At 35.7% G+C, this 20,285-nt stretch overlaps 1 pseudogene; it reads right to left on the bottom strand.

The window, feature by feature from the left end:
- Positions 1–1,633: 1,633 nt before the first annotated feature.
- Positions 1,634–2,635, bottom strand: LOC492077 (annotated as a pseudogene).
- Positions 2,636–20,285: the final 17,650 nt, after the last annotated feature.

Below are 20,285 nucleotides of genomic sequence, written 5' to 3'. Positions count from 1 at the left end.
GAATAAATAAAGTCTTTTAAAAATAAATAAATGAATAAATATCTATTTTCAATAGTATGAAAAAGAGTAAAAAACACGTAGGAATAAATATGAACAAAGAAATGCAAAATTTGAGAACTAGAAAGTATCATTGAATGAAATTTTTTCAAAACCTAAATAAATGGCAAGAAATCCTGTGATTGCAGATTGGAATACTTAATATTGTTAAAATGGCAAGAATCCTAAAAGTGACCAATAGATTGAATGCTATTTTTATGAAAATCATAGCTGTGCTTTGCAAAAGTTGACATACTGATTCTAAAAGTCATATGAAAATTCAAGACTCTTAGAATAGCAAAGACAACCCTGAAAAGGCAGAACAAAATTGAAAGCCTCATACTTCCTAATTTTAAAACTTACTACAAAGTTACAGTGCTTATGACTGTTTTACTGGCATAATGATAAATATATGGAATACTGGAAGATCTAGAAATTAACATTTATGGTCAATTGATTTTTGACAATGGTATTAAGATGAATGGATAAAGAATAGTCTTTTCAACAAAGGTTCTGGGACAACTGGATGTCTGTATACAAATCAAGGGAGTTAAACTCCTACCTTACAACCAGATTCAAAATTAACTTAAGCTTGTATACAGCTTTAAATGTAAAAGCTAGGGATCCCTGGGTGGCGCAGCGTTTTGGCGCCTGCCTTTGGCCCAGGGCGTGATCCCAGAGACCCGGGATCGAATCCCACATCAGGCTCCCGGTGCATGGAACCTGCTTCTCCCTCTGCCTGTGTCTCTGCCTCCCTCTCTCTCTCTGTAACTATCATAAATAAAAAAAAGTAAAAGCTAAATCTATAAACTTTTTAGAAGAAAAATAGTTGTTAAGTCTTTGTGATCTTTGATTGGGCAGTAATTTCTTAGACATGATACCTATAGCACATGTAACCTGCCCAAAAATGGTAAATCGGGCTTCATTAAAATGAAAAACCTTTGTGCATCAAATGATACTATCACAAAAGTTAAACAACTTATAGAATAGGAAAAAAATATTTGCAAATCATTTATCTGATATCATATAAAATCATATGTATCTGATAATCCTTTGTTTGTCAGAGCTCCCATAAAGTTATTTTAGCCAGTATTTGGGGTTTTTTTTTTTTTTTAATTTCATTTCTATAGGAAAATACATTTCTGGAGCTTTTCTACTCTACCATCTTTCTAAATCTCCAAATTCTAAGGTTTTAAAAAGCTATTATGCCTCCGTTCTGTTTTCTAGGCTAACTGCTTTCATCAACTATAACACTCGGCAACATCTATATATTTCCCCATGATCCCTGATATACAAACATTGAAGTTTGAAATTCCACTGATAAATTTGTTCAGGGCAGGTAGAACTTCTTTCTCACCTTAATACATTCATGTTTCTTTCGATTTTTTTTTTTTAGCTGGGTACAGTATATTTTATTGATGGTACATAACAAGGTAGGGCTCCCCAAGCACCTCCCCTTCCTCAGAGTCTGGGATGTAAATTGGAGGTCAGGAGATTCCAAGTGTTTTGGGGGATCAAGTTGAGGCAGGGACTCCCCAGCAGCTGAGGGCCTCTCTCTTCCTCTTATTCTTGCTGGGGCTGGTGGTCCAGGAGGCTCTTATTCCTTGGAGGCCACGTGTACCATGAGGTCCACCACCCGGTTGCTGTAGCCAAATTCATTCATACCAGGAAATGAGTTTGATGAAGTGGTCATTGAGGGCAATGCCAGCCCCAGTGTTTAAGGTGGAAGAGTGGGTGTCACTGTTGAAGTCACAGGAGACAACCTGGTCCTCAGTGTAGTCCAGGATGCCCTTGAAGGGGCCCTCCAATGCCTGCTTCACCACCTTCTTGATGTCATCATATTTGGCAGCTTTCTCCAGGCAACAGTTCAGATCCACAACTGACACGTTGGGGGTGGGGACATGGAAGGCCATGCCAGTGAGCTTCCCGTTCAGCTCAGGGATGACCTTGCCACAGCCTTGGTGGCACCAGTGGAAGCAGGGATGATGTTCTGGGCAGCCCCTCAGTAGTCATGCCACAGCTTCCCAGAGGGGCCGTCCACAGTCCTCTGGGTGGCAGTGATGGCATGGACGGTGGTCATGAGGCCCTCCACGATGGCGAAGTGGTCATGGATGACTTTGGCCAGAGGAGTCAAGCATTTGGTGGTGCAGGAGGCATTGCTGACAATCTTGAGGGAGTTGTCATACTTCTTGTGGTTCATGCCCATTACAAACATGGGGGCATCAGCAGAAGGAGCAGAGATGATGACCATCTTGGCCCCGCCCTTCAAGTGAGCCCCAGCTTTCTCCATGGTGGTGAAGACCCCAGTGGACTCCACAACATACTCAGCACCAGCATCACCCCATTTGATGTTGGCGGGATCTCCCTCCTGGAGGATAGAGATGGACTTCCCACTGATGAAAAGTTTCCCATTCTCAGCCTTGACTGTGCCATGGAATTTGCCGTGGGTAGAACCATACTGGAACATGTACACCATGTAGTTGAGGTCAATGAAGAGGTCATTGATGGCGACAATATCCACTTTGCCAGAGTCAAAAGCAGCCCTGGTGACCAGGCGCCCAATATGGCCAAATCCATTCACTCCGACGACCTTCACCATCGTGTCTCAGGGATGCGGCTGGCACTGCACCAGAAGATGCGGCTGTCTGTCGAATGGGGAGGAGCAGAGAGCCTCTTTAGAATTCTTTTAATGACATTTAAAAATGTTCTGTAATGATCACAAATTCTGAAAGAGAAGTACAAAGCTTTTAACAATATTATTTTTTTGTTCTTTGTTGTCACTCATCAATATTACCATCAACCTCAAACCTCAGTTCATTTTGGCCATTACCTGCATAAAACCTCTTCTCATAGCCTCTTTTGATACAATCAGAAATCTTTACAAATCTAGGTTCACAAAAAGCTTCATTTGTAGTTTTCACTGATTGCTTTGGGTGCTTTAATCTTTTCTTCCTTCATATTATTATTCATAATCATAGTCATAACTCCATTTTTGAGAACATTTATCCTTCTTTAATCATTATCTTACATTTCAGAGTGGGATCAGATGTACCTTTTTGCTAAACTCGTTAGTCTCTTTCTGAAATCCAAAGAAATACATTAGTATCCAAATATTTCAACTGCACATAAATCTACTTAGACACATCATTTAGTCCTTAAACTTAAAAGTTTAAGAAAAATGAGTTAGAAAAAAACAAGGATTATCCACCTCCTTGCAGCTAATTAGAAAACAGAAATCACTCCTTTACTTGAATCAGATCATTTTATAGAAGCACAGGGTTACTGACATTTGGCCTCTTAGCTTCATTCAATACTGTACCTTGTAGTCACATGCCTACATGTTCTTTATTCTCATGAAAAAAAAATGTTTACATTCTATATTAGTTCCTATGATGACTATAATAAAGTACACAAACTAGTTGGCCTAAAACAGCAGAACTTCATCCTCTTAGTGTTGTAGAGGCTTGTAAATCTGAAACAAAGGAGTCAACAGGACCATTTTCCCTGTGTGACTCTGGGTAGAATTCTTGTCTTCTGCCAGTGACCAGAAACCCTTAGCATTCTTTATCTTTCAGCTGTATTTTTTTTAAATTTTATTTATTTATTCATGAGAGACAGAGAGAGACAGAGAAAGAGAGGCAGAGACACAGGCAGAGGGGAAGCAGGCTCCATGCAGGGAACCCGACATGGGACTCGATCCAGGGACTCCAGGATCACGGCCTGGGCCCAAGGCAGGCGCTCAACCGCTGAGCCACCCAGGCGTCCCTCTTTCAGCTGTATTATTCTCATTTATGCTTCTGTTTTTCATATGGAATTCTCTCTGTATAGTCTCCATGTCTTTTTTTTCTTATAAGAACATCAATCATTTTGAATTAGGGCCCATCCTAATGACCTAATCTTTAATTGATTATATCAGTAAAGGCCCTATTTCCAAGTAAGATCACCTTTAGAGTACTGGAGGTTAAGACTTCAGCATATCTTTTGTATTACAGAGTTTAATTCATAACATACTCCAGAGTTGGAACTCAAAAAATGATTAAATCTAAAATACTCCCTCATTTTTCAATTACTTTGATAAGCATCACTGCAATCATCCTTTCTAAACTGTATCTTCCAATGGTACAGAAAATTGCTGAAGATGATGAGCCACTTTAGGGAAAATAAACTCTAATTGACTTTGTAATTGATTAACTTTGTCAGTGTTTTTCAGGAAAGAGGGAAAGGATTTAAAGATTAATGCAGGTTGTCACAGGTGGCAGCAGACAAGGACCCAGATGCTCACAAATCCTTTCACTCCTCAGTGGAATATGTATTGTTTAAAGTAAAAATATAAGAATAGAAAATTGGAAGGCATTGAATACAACTGACTTTTTAAAACTTTTTGCATTTTTGTAATCATTTGGCAGTAGAAATATGTAATAAGAAACAAAAGTATGGCCAGAATTAATGCAATAAAAGGCCATAAGAAAATTATACCTGATTAATCAGTTACTGAACAAAACAAGATGTTTTAAATATTAAAGTTATTTCCACTAAGCATAACAATATGCTATCGCTTTAGAAATAAAATGCATTGTCACATATAACATAATGTATTAAAATTCTCTCTTGGCAATATTATATATGAGAATTAATATATGAGAATTAAAGCAGTTCTCTTAAAATTAGGGAGGGATTTTTTTCCCTAGGCATTGCTTAGAAATGAAAATCTGTAATATAAATCCAGACTTTTTCTAAACTCAAAATCCCAAACTTAATAAAAACTGTGTCTCTAGATATTTAGACTATTGTTCTTGCTAACACAAGGTTATATTTTTATTCAACCATTTGTCTTTCCCCAGTTGGAAAATAGAGAGAACTATAACATAATCAAGGGGGAGACTTTATACAAACCCATTACTATTTGCCAGTGCATTTAGAATAATCACGAATACATATAGGTGCTCAGCAAGTAACTCCCTTATAATTAAACAATCCTAGAAATAATGGGTATTAACTCCATATTAAGATTTGTAGTCCTATTACTGACTAAATTTTTACAAGTGTTTTTCTTTTAATTAAAATTACAAAATTAATGTGAAACCGTTTTAAATTAAAAGTCCTTTACAAGTATGTTATTATTGTAATTAATGAGTTGATAAATGACATTTTTAAATATGAAGGCTTTTTAAAAAAGATTATTTATTTATTTATTTATTCATGAGAGAGAGAGAGAGAGAGAGAGAGGCAAAGACACAAGCAGAGGGAGAAGCAGGCTCCATGCAGTGAGCCAGACATGGGACTCGATTCCGAGTCTCCAGGATCACGCCCTGGGCCGAAGGCAGCGCTAAACTGCTGAACCACCCGGGCTGCCCAATATGAAGGCCTTCTTTGTCTTTGGGTCATTTAATATTTCCCTTCTGAATATAATTTGATTTTTTTTCACTAAATTATTTCTGTGGTTCATATTTTAAGATGAATTTGGAATGTCTTTCATGTGAAATATATGCATAGATACGAGAGAAAAACTGTTCATATTGCAGGATTTAAAATATATTAATATATTTTGGCCTGGATGGTGCCTGGATGGTTCAGTCAGTTAAATGTCTGACTTTGGCTTAGGTCAGGATCCCAGGGTTCTGGAGTCAAGCTCTGCACTCATCTCCATCTTGCCTCCACATAGGCTTTGTATCAGGCTCTGTACTCAGCAGGGAGTCTGCTTCTCCCTCTTCCTCTGTCCCTCCCCCTGTTCATGCTCACACTTTCTTTCTCTCTCAAATAAATAAACTCTTTTTAAAAAATAAAAATATATTAACAAAATTAAGGCTCATCATGGTCTGAATATATTTATGAGGCATCCACTTTGTAAAACTCTTTGTAAAATCTGTGCTGTTCAAATGTGAGTTAACATTTAAATATTTAAAATTTACCAAAATTTAAACAAGAATCTTTTCTTCAGTGAAATTAAGTATTTGAAAAGTGTCATGATAGGAATTATTTTGAGAGAGTAAAAAGAAACATAGTTGCCAGTTAAACACTCTTTTCAAAAACTAGAGAGGAAGTAGCCTCAAGGATTCTGGTTATGAATGGGAAAAGAAAAAGATGCTTGGAAAGAAGCAGAGGTAATATTGAAATAAAGATAGAAGTTAGTTGATCATCTCCCTTTTGCCACTCGTCCTACCTTTCTCAAAACTTGCTCTCACTTAAATTGCTGCAACAGTCTCCTCACTGGTTCCATGCCTCTAAGTCTTGCCCCTCTCCAAACCATTTTCTATGATGCAACAAGAATTATCTTTCTGTAATGTAAATATGATCATGTCCTATCCTCTGCTTAAAATGTTTTGAGTATCCATTTCCTAAAAAATGAAGACTAAATTTATGACCATGGCCTTTAAAAGCCACCATATTCATGCTTTTCTCTCCAAGCTTACATTTCACCATCTTTCTGCTTACGACCATCATCATTATCCCACTCCCAAGTTCCGATCATGCTGAGTTGATCAGAATCCTTCAGTGTTATTATTCTCTCTTCAGCTCTGGACACTTTTCATATCCTAAGCACCTAATAATCTCTTCAATCTCTCTCTCAAGGCATAATTTGGCAACCATTTTGTATGAGTTATAGGGTGCATCAGACTTGAAAATTCCAAAGGATTTTTAAAAGCTTAGTTAAAAGGCTAACTATTCTCTGTGAATCCTTCCTTGACTTTCCTAGGCAGAGTTAGTTTCTTTTCCATTGCTCCTTTGTACTATGCACATTTCTCAATTGTGGTATTAACTGTTGCACTTTAGTTCTTCACTCTCTTCTATATATACAGCACCCTAGCAATGTGCCTAACACAAAATTGATGCTCAGTAAATGTTGAATGAGTAAATATATCAATAAGTCAACCCATAAATGAATAACACCCTAGTATTTAAATTGTGATAGTCCAGCAAGTATCTTAATTTAGGAAAGCACAAACATTGAAAACAATTCCAATTGGTTCTCAGAATAGCAAAAGAAAACAAGAAAAAAAAGTATTATTCTTAGTGGCCATAGTTTATGAAAAATTATTATCTATTATTTCATAGTATGGTAGCTAAAAGCAAATTAATGTTTCTGTCTACAGCAAAGATTTCTGGGGATATCTGCAGTTGAATTAATCTATAATATATAATTATGGCAATTAATTTTGAGTGGAAATTCATATACCAAAGTGATGGCATACATATAAATGTTAAAATATTTTTTTTTCTTAAATGTGTTATGAAATATTTATAATTAGTATCAAGATTGTCTTAGTCTATTCAGGCTGCCCTTACAGAATACCATAGATGGAGCCTCAAATAATCTCAATTACTTTTCTTTTTTTTTCTTTTTTAAAGATTTTATTTATTTATTCATGAGAGACACACACACAGAGAGAGAGAGAGAGAGAGAGAGAGAGAGAGAGGCAGAGAGAGAAGCAGGCTCCATGCAAGGAGCCCAACATGGGACTCGATCCCAGGACTCTAGGATTATTCCCTGGGCTGAAGGCAGGCACTAAACCACTGAGCCACCCAGGGACCCCTCTCAATTCCTTTTCATGACAATAGTCAGCACTCAACTAAATCTAAAACATATAAATTTTTTTTTACTAAAAAGAAGAAAAATAGACTATATAATCAAACTCATGTAAAGTCTGTAAATTGTAGTTTTTACATATGAAACTTAAAAGAAAACAATGATCAACAATTTAATCAGTGACAAGGTAAAGAATTTAGCAGAGAACTAAGAATTTGAAACAAAAAAAATCAAATAGGAATTCTAGAATAAAAAACTATAATAATTAAAACTAGTCTTAGGGATGCCTGGGTATCTCAATGGTTGAGCGACTGTCTTCAGCTCAGGGCATGATCCCACGGTCCTGGGATTGAGTCCCACATTGGGTTCCTCACAAGGAGCCTGCTTCTCCCTCTGCCTATGTCTCTGCCTCTCTCTAAGTCTTTGATGAATAAATAAAATCTTTTTAAAAATTAAAAATAAAACTAGACTGTGATGCCTGGTGGCTCAGTGGTTGAGCATCTGCCTTTGGCTCAGAGCATGATCCCAGAGTCCCAGGATCAAGTCCTGCATCAGGCTTCCTACAGGGATCCTGTTTCTCCCTCTGGCTATGTCTCTGCCTCTCTCCCTGTGTCTTTCATGAATAAATAAGAGAAATCTTAAAAAAAATAAAACTAGACTTAAGGGATGGGTTTAATAGCATATTAGAGATGAAGGGAGAAGAAACACTGAAACATGTATGAGGATTAAAGAAAAACTATATTATGAAACAAAATCACAGAAAAAAATACAAGAAACATATAGGACATGGAGAAGAATTTTGACATACATGTTATTGGCATCACAAAAGGAGAACAATAGAAATTTGAGCAGAAACAATCCTTTCAGAATACCTACAAATTTCAAAAATTGAGAGAAAATATCAAGCTACAGATTCAGAATGTTCTACCTCAAGAAGGATAAATGCAAAGAAAACTACTTATAGTATAAAAATTAGTGAAATATATTAATCACAACACAAATGAAAAGATATTCCAAGTTCATTTATTGGAAGAATTAATATTCTTAAAATGTTCATACTACCAAAAGAAACCTAAAGATTCAATGCCCTATCTATGAAAATATCTACAGAACTTTTCAAAGAACTCAAACAAATAATCCCAAATTTGTATGAAACCACAAAAGAATCCGAATAGCCAAAGAAGTCTTGATAAAGAAGAACAAATTTGGAAGCATTGCAATCCCAGATTTCAAGATATACTACAAATATGTAGTAATCAAAACAGTATGGTATCAGCACAAAAATAGATACGTAGATCAGTGGAACAGAAAAGAAAGCCCAGAAATAAACCCATGCTTATATGATCAATCTAAAACAATGAAGAGAAATATACAATGGAGTAAAGAGTCTCTTCAACAAATGGTGTTGGGAAAACTGAACAGCTACATGCAAAAGAAAGGAACTGGACCACTTTCTTAAATAATACAGGAAAATAAACTCAAAATGGATTAAATAATTAAATATGAGACCTGAAACCATAAAATTCCTAAAAGAAAATATAGGCAGTAATCTGTTTGGCATTGGCCTTAGAAACCTTTTTCTAGATATGTCTTCTCAGGCATGGAAAACAAAAGCTAAAATACACATTGTGACTACATTTAAGTAAAAAGCTTTCACAGAACAAAAGAAATCATCAACCAAATGAAAAGATAACCTACTAAATGGGAGAAAATATTTGTAAATTATATATATGATAAGCAGTTTATATCCAAAATACAAAAAAGAACTTATACAACTCAACATCAAAAAAAAAACCAAAAAACAAAAAACATAGATAATCCAGTTAAAAAACTGGCAGAGAATCTGAATGGAAATTTTTCCAAAGAAAACACATACGGCCAACAGACGCATGAAAAGGTGCTCAATATCATTAATCATCAGAAAAAATATAAATCAAAATCACAATGAGTTATCACCTCACATCATTCCAAATGGCTAGTAAGGAAAAGACAATAACAAGTGTTAGCAACTATGTAGAGGAAAGGGATCATTCATGTACTATTAGTGGAAATGTAAATTGGTGCAGCCACTATGGAAAACAATATAATGGTTCCTCAAAAAAATTAAAAATATAAACATTATATGATCCAATAATTCCACTACTGGGTACTTATCCAAAGAAAACAAAAATATTAATTTCAAGAAATATATTCACCCTTATGCTATTGCAGCATTATGTATAATAACCAAAATAATGGATGTCACCTAAGTGTCCACCAATAGATGAATGAAGAGGTCATACACACACACACCCTTTTATCTCCCTCTCTCTCTCACACATGAGCACGTGCACACAAACATACACACACAGACACAAAGTGAAATATTACTCAATCATGAAAACAAATGAGATCTTGCTATCAGACAATATGGATGGACCTAGAGAGTATTATTCTAAGTGAAATAAGTCAAACAGAGAAAGACAAATACCATGTGATGTTACTTATATGTGGAATCTAAGAAATAAATGAACAAACAAAAAGCAGAAACAGACCTGTAAATACAAAGAATAAACCAATGTTTGCCAGAGGGAAAGGGAGTGGGGAGATGGGCAAAATGAGTGAAGGGGAGTGGGTGATACAGACTTCCAATTATGGAATGAATAAGGGGAATAAAAGGTACAGCATAGGGAATAGAGTCAATGGTATAATAGTGTATGGTGACAGATGGTAGCGACACTTGTGGTGAGCATAGCATAACATTAGAATTGTAGAATCACTATGTTATACACCTTTACATTTAAACTATGTAAGATTATGTGTCTACTATATTTCACTTAGTATATAAGAAAATATGGAAAAAAGCAAACTATGTATATGCTTATCATAGAAAAGTCACTGAAACCCCACAAAAATTTTTAATTGTAAAAACATCCATAGAATAGACTTCATATTTTGAGTCACTGCCATAACGGTGTTTCCCTTGGGATGACCTAAGTGGAGTTCCTTCTGTGGGATCCACATATAGCCTACAGGAGTTAAGTTACACATCTTTCTATATACAGTCAATCTCTGAAGGTGCAAGCTATTTCCAAACACATGAGTCTTCCTGTTCCCTTATATGTACCAATAATTCATTTTCATTTCTTCAGACATGAATCAGGTATGAGCAACTTTATCTTCAAGATGTCCCCTCTGAAATACACATAGATCTCCTCTGAAACCCCTCATTTGGCTTGATGGAGTGAATATACCTCCCATTGGCATAGGATGGGGTTGGAGAGGTAGAAAAAGACAAAATGATTTAGTCTCTTGTAGGTCATGGTAAAGAGGGAGATTTAGTTTTCTAGTGCAAGTGGAAGCTCTAAGGTGTGTTAAGAAAAGAGGTTAAAGGTATAAATGCCCAGTTATAAAATAAATAAGTCATGGGGATGCAATTTACAGCATGGTAACTATAGTTAATAACACTGTATTGAATATTTGCAAGTCCCTAAGAAAGAAGGTCTTTAAAAAGTTCTCATCTTTTTGAAATGATGTATATGGTAAAGGATGTTAACTAGACTTACATGATAATCATTTCACAATGTATACAGATATCAAATCATGTTGTACAATGTCCTCCTTGTTGTGATAAACACTGAGTGCTATTATGGAAGTGCTGAATCACTGTATTGCACACCTGAGACTAATATAATGTTATATGTCAATTATACCTCAATTAAAAAGAGAGAAAAAGAAGAAAAAAGAAAGGAGTAACAAAATAATATTTGCATTTTTAAAAATTAGTATATTTGCAGTTTAGAAATAGGATTATTTGGGGCAATAGAAGATAAAGCAGGGAAACTAACTAGGAGACCACTGAAATAGTCCAAACTGGAGATTATGGTGCCTCAAACTTGGTGGTGATAACAAATATAAAAATAAGTATACAGATTACAGAAATATTTTGAATGATTCTCTTTGAGGTAACCAGGGTTCTATTCCTGTCTGCTTTGACCTACCTGTTGTTTTTCATGTCAGTATATACTAACTAGCTTCTTATATTTCTGCTCCTATTACACAGAATGCCTGATTTCTTATACTATATAAGGAAAGATAAGGTATTTTTTGAAATATCATAATTAGATTTGGTAGTAGTTTACATCTGAATCTTCTCTTTAACTTGTTTTACAGTATTTATTTTTCAAAGTTTCCATATATGGCTCTTTTCTATCTGTCCATTCTTGAAAGATGCAATATTTATCCAGATATGGTGTATAGCAATAGACATCTATTAATTTTTTGGTTGTTTTCACTCCTTTGCTTACATGAAATTCTTTCATAGTGACACAGAAGTAGACAAGTTGAGTCTCTGCTATACTAAAGTTGGTTCTATTTCTATATCCACCTATTAACTTTCTGATATTTGGAAGCAAAATAGGTCTAGAAATGAAAAATAGTTGGGTACTGTGGTTGCTTCTAGGGTTGTTCACAAATGTAGTTTTCTCTACAGTGATATGGCAAGATGGCACTCCCAGCCTCTGTTGAAGTTAGGTAATATGTCTTCATTTGGCCAATAAAATGGAGTATTATTTACAGGTAAAGCTTTGAGATACTGTGCGATTCACCATCTTCCCTTTCCAGTGCTCTAGTGATAAGGGAAGCTCATGCCAAGATGAAGTCTCCATCAACCTGAGTCCCAATATAATGAAAATGAGCAGAACCAATTGTATGCTACCTCCCAACTTCCCTTGTATTGTTAGCATGTGAGAAACTTTATTTTTTTTCCAAGAGAGGAAGGTTTATTGGGAGTGACTTTTTTTTTTTTTTTCCAAGAGAGGAAGGTTTATTGGGAGTGACTTTTTTTTTTTTTGAGGAACTTTAAAAAAATATTTTGTGTATTTATTTGAGAGAGAGAGTTTGTGTGCATACAGAGGGGGAGGGAGAAGCAGACTCCCTGCTGAGCAGAGCTCCTGACATGGCGCTTGATCCCAGGACCCTGAGATCATGACCTGAGCCTAAGGCAGACACTTAACCCACTGAGCCACTGACACTCCGTGAGAAACTTTTTTGTCCCAAGCCTAAGCCTACTTTTAGAGCAGTTCATGTGGCAGAACCTAGTCTATCCTTATACAGACACTGGGTTAGGTCAAGCTCTCACTTCCAGTATAATCTCCCTCTAAAACAATGGAGTTTCTGGACATCTAACACTGATAATAATTGAGAACTCACTATCTTTTGAGGTAGTGTTCTCCATTTTTAAGTAGTTATAATTATTAAACTATTCTTTTTAATTTGAACCAAAATTAGCCTCTTATCATTTCTACTCAAAACTCATTTACATATTGGACTTAATTAATGAAGAGGAACTTGTCTAAATTTCTTCAGTGATATTCTGTATCTTAAAATTTATAACTTCCCTCAGGAAGTGTTCAGTTGAAATTATTTTGTGAAAAAGCCTAAATCCTAAACAACAGAACACATTGAATGTAAATTAAACAGTGCTCTTGAGCAGAAAATTAAATTTGTTCTATGACATGGGTTTTAAGGCAGCCCACATAATATAAACAGTGCTGGAAGTGACTGATAAATCTGTAAACTCAATTGATACCCTACCTTGGTGATAACCAGTTGGAAAAATTAGAGTAATATGCATGAGCATATCTCTTTCAAATACTTTGATTCTATTGTCTAAGCAGAACCAGAAATATTTTCAAGTAATTAATAACACTTTAGTCCAGAAATATTAGTATAATATGCTTTCAAAGCACTCTCCTTGTTGTGATGAGCACCAAGTGTTATATGGAAATACTGAAACACTATATTGTACACCTAAAACTAATATAACACTTTTTTAACTAACCAGAGTTTAAACAAAAACTTCAAAAAATTAACTCCTGTTAGCTTTTATAGGAAGAATGCTCTACTCACCATAAATCCTAGGTTTAAAACCAAGATTTGATGGTCAAGAGTTCTTCATTATAACAGTCTATTTTACAACTGGTGCAAAGGAATGAGTAACAATCTACTCAGTACAATTTATAAGGCACTAGAAAATTGCTATCGCCCCAAATATCTTTACCAAGGGTCATTCACATTTGGGATTTATCATATTACTTATTAAATACTTTTGAGCTCTTAAAAGTAATATAATTTATATAAATGCACAACAGAATAATAAGAGAGGGAGAAAAATAGGGTCTTCAAAAATGAAGAAATGCAAATGGAAGATTTGTGTATAAACGTGCTTTACTTCCTTAGAAATCAGATTGCAAAATTAAAGTAACAAGATCCCATTTTTATCTATATAATATTGGCAATTTTGTTTTCACTAACAATAGCTATTATTGATAAGAGTTTGGGAAATGCACCCTCATCCTGTTTGATAGAAATGTAAAGTGGCATAGTTTTATCTACCTTATCTATCATCTATCTATCTATCTAGTGATTAATGAAAAGGAAAACACTTTGTAATATGTGGTTATAGCAAACATGACCCAACAGGTATGAAGAAACTAATGTCTCAGGTGCCTCAGGGATGATGAATGTCTTCATCACCACCATCCCCAGACAAGAAAATTAGACTTGCTGAAGGGTTGGTCATGAGTGAGGGAAATTTAGTATGTGTGGTGAAGGATGAGAGTGAATGCTAATTACATGCTCAGAACCAGTGACAACAAGTAAGACTTGTAGCTTCTTCTACTATTTTTCCTGTATTAAAATCTTTTTAGAGATCGTGACTAATCACAATCATTTATGGCCCTAAGATTTCTCTGATGCTGCAGCATGGGTCATCTATGGAAGAACCCTTAGCCCTTGTATATGAGCTACCAATAAGTGTGGGAGAGTTAACATCCCATGGGACAGCCCTTAACCAAAAGAAGATTAGAGTCAAAGGTAAAGTGCTGTTGCCCCTTATCCTCCAGCAGGAACTTTACAAATGCATCCAATACAGACTTCTCAGACTTTCCTTTGGAACAAAGCACTAGGCAATCAGGTGTTATTTTTCCTTTGTCCTAAATTTCACTCTCTATGGGCCCTCAATCCTGCAACCTCACATAACTTTCCATAATAACACCCTCATGTAAGCCCCTGTTCCAGGTTTTATTTGGAAGAAACTCAGCTAAGACAATATGAATAACTTTATACAGAGAAATTTATTTTCGAGAAATTTATTCTGAGGAAATAATTAGTCACAAGAAAAAATTTCCTTCTGACATATCAGGTGTAATATGTTATGGAACAAAAATACTTAAAATGCAAATGTTCAGTAATAAGGGGTTGGCTAATCCAAATTTCAAATTTCTAAGGGGACATGACAGTAGTTTTATTAGAAGATAACCCAAGTTTTAGACCACTTCCATTTTGGCCAGTGAGATCCCTAAAACCTGGCTGAGAGTCATAGAATAAAAATTATAAAAGAAGAGATTACTGGGTTTTGACTTCTGTGGAAGTTTAATTTACGTACAAGATATCTCCCAGATTTCATTTTTGGGTTTTTAAAGTCTCCTTGAGAAATTATAATAATATGATAGAGGTTGATTATATTTAAAATTCAGCCCTCTTCTATTTGCATAACCCTTTATGAAGAATTAAGTAAGACAGTATGACTTTGCCTCTTATTTATTGGACTAAAGAATAGGAGTCAAACATTCAGCTTCAGGAACATGGAGGCCCTTAGAGGTATTTAAGTTACAGTACTGACCAATCTCTGAAACTTCTGAGGACAACCAAATAGAATGTCTATTGCACTGGCACAAGAAGAATCAATAGAGGCTCTGGTAAATTACAAACAAACGGTCTACCAAAAATAGGATTTCTGTATTTTATCTATATTTTCCAGAGGGAAACAACTACATCATAGTCTTGCCCTTTAAGCTTAATGGCTTAAACAAGAAAGGAAACTGGGAAAATCAGGGAGAAGCCTCTTACCCTTTTGGCTGCTTCCCTGTGCACTTTTATATGTACTTCCTTCCCATCCAACTCCCCAAACCAAAAAAGGCGAAATAGTAGTCTGACCTGTGAGATACTAAGGAAACTGATTAGGTTGCTCATGCGCTTTCTGGAATTTAGGATTTCTTGTTACTTTGAGTTTAGTGAAAGGATGGTTGTAAACTATGGATTTGAAATGAGGCAAATGTATGGTCTTTTCTACATTTCTAAGTTACATGTTCTAATTTAGACTTATAAGAGAGCCTTGCATTTCAGTTTGTAATGACCTGGATAATAATAGAGTGGCAGTTCATATCTAATTTAGCATTTTCAGACATGCATATGGCTTTCTAGAAAATCTCCAGGGATGAGCTGAGGCAAAGGCAGGATTTAGGTATTCCTAAGTCATCTGGATATACATCATTTAATATCACCACAACTTTATTTATTTATTTATTTATTTTACTAATAAATTTATTTTTTATTGGTGTTCAATTTGCCAACATACAGAATAACACCCAGTGCTCATCCCATCAAGTGCCCAACTCAGTGCCCGCCATCCAGTCACCCCCACCCCCGGCCCTCCTCCCCTTCCATCACCCCTAGTTTGTTTCCCAGAGTTAGGAGTCTTCCATGTTCTGTCTCCCTTTCTGATATTTCTCACTTATTTTTCCTCCTTTCCCCTTTATTCCCTTTCACTATTTTTATATTCCCCAGCTGAATGAGACCATATTATGTTTGTCCTTCTCCGACTGACTTATTTCACTCAGCATAATACCCTCCAGTTCCATCCACGTCGAAGCAAATGGTGGGTATTTGTCCTTTCTAATGGCTGAGTAATATTCCATTGTATACATAAACCACATCTTCTTTATCCATTCATCTTTCGATGGACACCGAGGTTCCTTCCACAGTCTGGCTATTGTGGACATTGCTGCTATAAACATCGGGGTGCAGGTGTCCCGGCGTTTCATTGCATCTGTATCTTTTCACCACAACTTTAATTCCAGATATCAACTACTACTTTTTCTTACCCAAAAATTAACTTTTTAGGACTGACTTTGAATTATCTGTTATTTTTATATGGTCTTATTTTTTTCAGTTAAGTTGGATAATTATAAAAACTTCAAGTTCCAGAATACTGCTGATGAACAATTACAAGATATGGAGGTGGAGGAAGTTTCACATATATAAGATGGTTTTTATCTTGCTAGGTGGGACAATAGATTCACTTATACAGTGCAGTTCAAGTTATGTGCCCTATTTATATGTTTTTATTAGAATTCTCTACTTCTTTGGATTTGTCATTGCCAGTCACTCCTGATAATCTGTAAGGTTAAGAAGTATGTTTAAATTATTCTGTATTCCCCCCAAAAAATTATTCTGTATTCCCAGTAATTACCAGACTTCCTAGAAAAAAAAATGTGCACTCAGTCAATAAATGAATAAATTAACATATGCTTTGCATCATGAGAAAATAAAGTTAGTCAGTGTCTTAGTCTGCTCAAGCTGCTATAACAAAATACTATAAACTGGGTGACTAAAACAACAGACACTTATTTGTCATTATTCTGGAGGATGGGAAGTCCAAAATCAAGGTGCTGGACAATTCAGTTCCTGCTAGGGATACTTACTTTTCCTGTCTTATGAATGGTCATCTCCTCATATAGTGGTAACAGTGGAGAGAGAGAACAAGCATGAAGAGTTTGGAAGCAAAAGCAAACTCTGGTCTCTTATATGGAAAGTAATCCCATCAGAAGGACCCTACTTTGGTGACCTCATTTAAACCTAATTACCTCCCAAAGACCCCACCCTCCTGATACCGTCACACTTGAGAGGACACAAGCATTCATTCCACAATAACCAGATACATAAAGCATCTCACAGTACTTGAATTGATCCTGGAATAACATACTTATTTTTAAAAATCACTGTGAATCTGAAAGGAGATAAGCTTTTGATTGATAAGAAAACTGGTAAAAATAATTTTAAATAACTCAATCGTAAAAATAATTACTCTTTGGAAATCTATAAATTCTTATGTACTTATTTATTTATTTAGAGTTTGGGAAGTTAGCATAATAGTTAAATAAAAAGGGATTTTATTTAACTTTATTTATTTAAATATTTTATTTATTTATCTGAGAGAGAGAGACAGAGAGAGAGAATGAGCAGAGAGAGGGGCAAAAGGAGAGGGATTAGAAGACTCCTACTGTGGGGAGATCCTGAAGCAGAGCTCCTAGAAGCCTGAGATCATGGCCTGAACCAAAGTTAAATGCTCAACTGACTGAGCAACTCAGGTGGCTCATCCCCTTATTTAACTTTATTTTAATCCTAGGCATATTTTAAAAGAGTAAACCATTTTTCCTCATTGTACAGGGGTTGACAGAGGCTTAAGACATCTGAATAATGATGGAAATTAAAGTATTAATTTTGTTTTTTTAAAAAACTTACTGTAATATAGATAATAAGATATTCTGCTAATTCAGGACAAATTACTCCTTGTAGCCGTTAGTCATCTGAATTAAGCAACAGAGATATAGTTCTTTGCCAAGACAGCATAGGTATCATCTCAGGGGGCACCTCTAAAAGTATTAAGTGCTCATTTACACCACAGTGAGCAAACACTCTTTAAGTGATTCCTGAGAGCAAGCTGAGTACCTTTATTTGACCAAAATATATCTTCACTTATCTACATGGTTAATTGGATGATTCAGTTCATTTGCTCTTCTATTTAGCTGACAATTACCATATATACATTATATGGATTACCCCATTTCAACAAAATGGTATTTCATTGTAAGGCAACACTGAACACAATTTATATTCTTTAATGACTGAGCAAGCACCTCATGATCTAGTTATAGGACCTCAGGGACAGCACAGTAAATCTCAAATATCACAGTGATATGTAAAGATTTGATTGAACTAATATGCTGCAGTTTCAGAAAAAATAATCAATTTGTTTATATTTTACTTTGTTATACTCTCCACAATACGGTACAAAAGATAATTTATTGATACTTTGAAATCGACAATACCAGTACACCATCCATTTATTCATTAGCTCTTTTTTAAAATGCCATTATTTAAATCCTGACTATCTTTTTTTTTTAAAAGATTTTATTTATTTATTCATGATAGTCACACACACACAGAGAGAGAGAGAGGGGCAGAGACACAGGCAGAGAGAGAAGCAGGCTCCATGCACCGGGAGCCCTACGTGGGATTCGATCCTGGGTCACCAGGATCGCGCCCTGGGCCAAAGGCAGGCGCCAAACCGCTGTGCCACCCAGGGATCCCGATCCTGACTATCTTTAAGGAGAAATTTGCAACATTCTGGTAAGTTTTTTTCTCCTGGAAAGTTTGTCTCAGTTTCAAAGGATGTCAGTTAAAATATAGAAACTAGGAAATCTCCTGTTAAATAGGGTGATATCATAAACAAGATCACTTGTCCCAAATAAAATCTTGTGTGTTTAAGTTTCAACCCATTAACTATACAGTTTTATTTAAATTAGCTTCACATAGAAAATGAGGGGGAAAAATTAGATAATAAACCTACCAAGTGATTTTTTAGCAATTTGTATATAGCTAACCTTGAATAATTTCTAGAAGAATCAGCCATTTGCGGAATAATAAATCTTTATAAATGAAAGCGGAGATCTATGATGCAGTCACCTCTCCAGTTGAATCTAATGATTAGATAATGTCTAGTAGTGATTCCTAACTCTTTGTTAATAAAAAATAAATAAATTAGTTATTATAACTGCTGTAATTGAATCAAGCATGAAAAGCACAAAGCCTAAGCAGCAAGAAGTTTCTTATTTCCTTGGTCTCCCCTCAACCCAAATCTCCCTATTAGTGAGCCAGCAGACCAATATGGCTTTTCTTCTCTTCCTCCAAAACACCCAACAATTATGCTAATCAGTTGTTGCTACTGTGTGGAAATGAATCATCATAAAAACATACTTATTTCATTCCAAGGAATTCAAAGCAAGACCTGGTTAATAGTTTGTTTTAAAATAATTATTTGTTTTCACCATGCACTGTGTCCACATGCCAGTTACACAGCTGCTGCCAGGCCCAGCTGCTGAGCCATGCCCAGCTGCTGCACTTTGTCATGTCCAGCCATGTGCCCCATGCCACCATGGTGTACCTGGCCCAGACATATCCAGCCATCACCAAGTGCTGTATCCAGCCTCACCCAACCCCAGCCACTGCAGTGTGCATCCTCTAGCCACCACAGTGCATCAGGGGACCTAGCATAGACCTACTGGCTGAGTGCACTGAAGAAAAGAAAAAAAAAAAAAGAAAGTGAATAAGTAATAAAAAAAAAAAACTCCCAACAAACAAAAGTTCAGGACCAGATGACTTCACAGGCAAATTCTACCAAACATTTAAAGAAGCCTTAATACCTATTCTCAAACTATTCCCCCTACCTCAAAATGAAAAGACAGGAAAACTTCCCAATTCATTCGGTGAGGCCAGCATTACCTCCATACCAAAACCAGCTAAAGACACCACTAAAAAAGGCCAATATACTCAATGAACATAGATGCAAAAATCCTCAACAAAAAACTAGCAAAGTAATTCCCAAAATACACTTAAAAAATCATTCACCATGAACAAGTGGGACTTATTCCTGGATTGCAGGGGTGGTTCAATATTCGCACATTTTGGCCATAAAACACACCTCAATAAACACAAAGAAATAGAAATCATATACAATATGTCCCCTGCAAGGGAATTATGATAGAAATCAATAACAGAAAGAGATGGATAATCCCCAAATATTTGGAGACCAAAAAACACACATAAATAAGACGAGGGTCAA

The sequence above is a fragment of the Canis lupus genome, chromosome X, assembly GCF_011100685.1.
Source record: "Canis lupus familiaris isolate Mischka breed German Shepherd chromosome X, alternate assembly UU_Cfam_GSD_1.0, whole genome shotgun sequence".
NCBI classification, from domain to species: Eukaryota; Metazoa; Chordata; class Mammalia; order Carnivora; family Canidae; genus Canis; species Canis lupus.
Note: the sequence above shows the minus strand (reverse complement) of the source record. Positions and strands in the feature narration are given on the sequence as shown.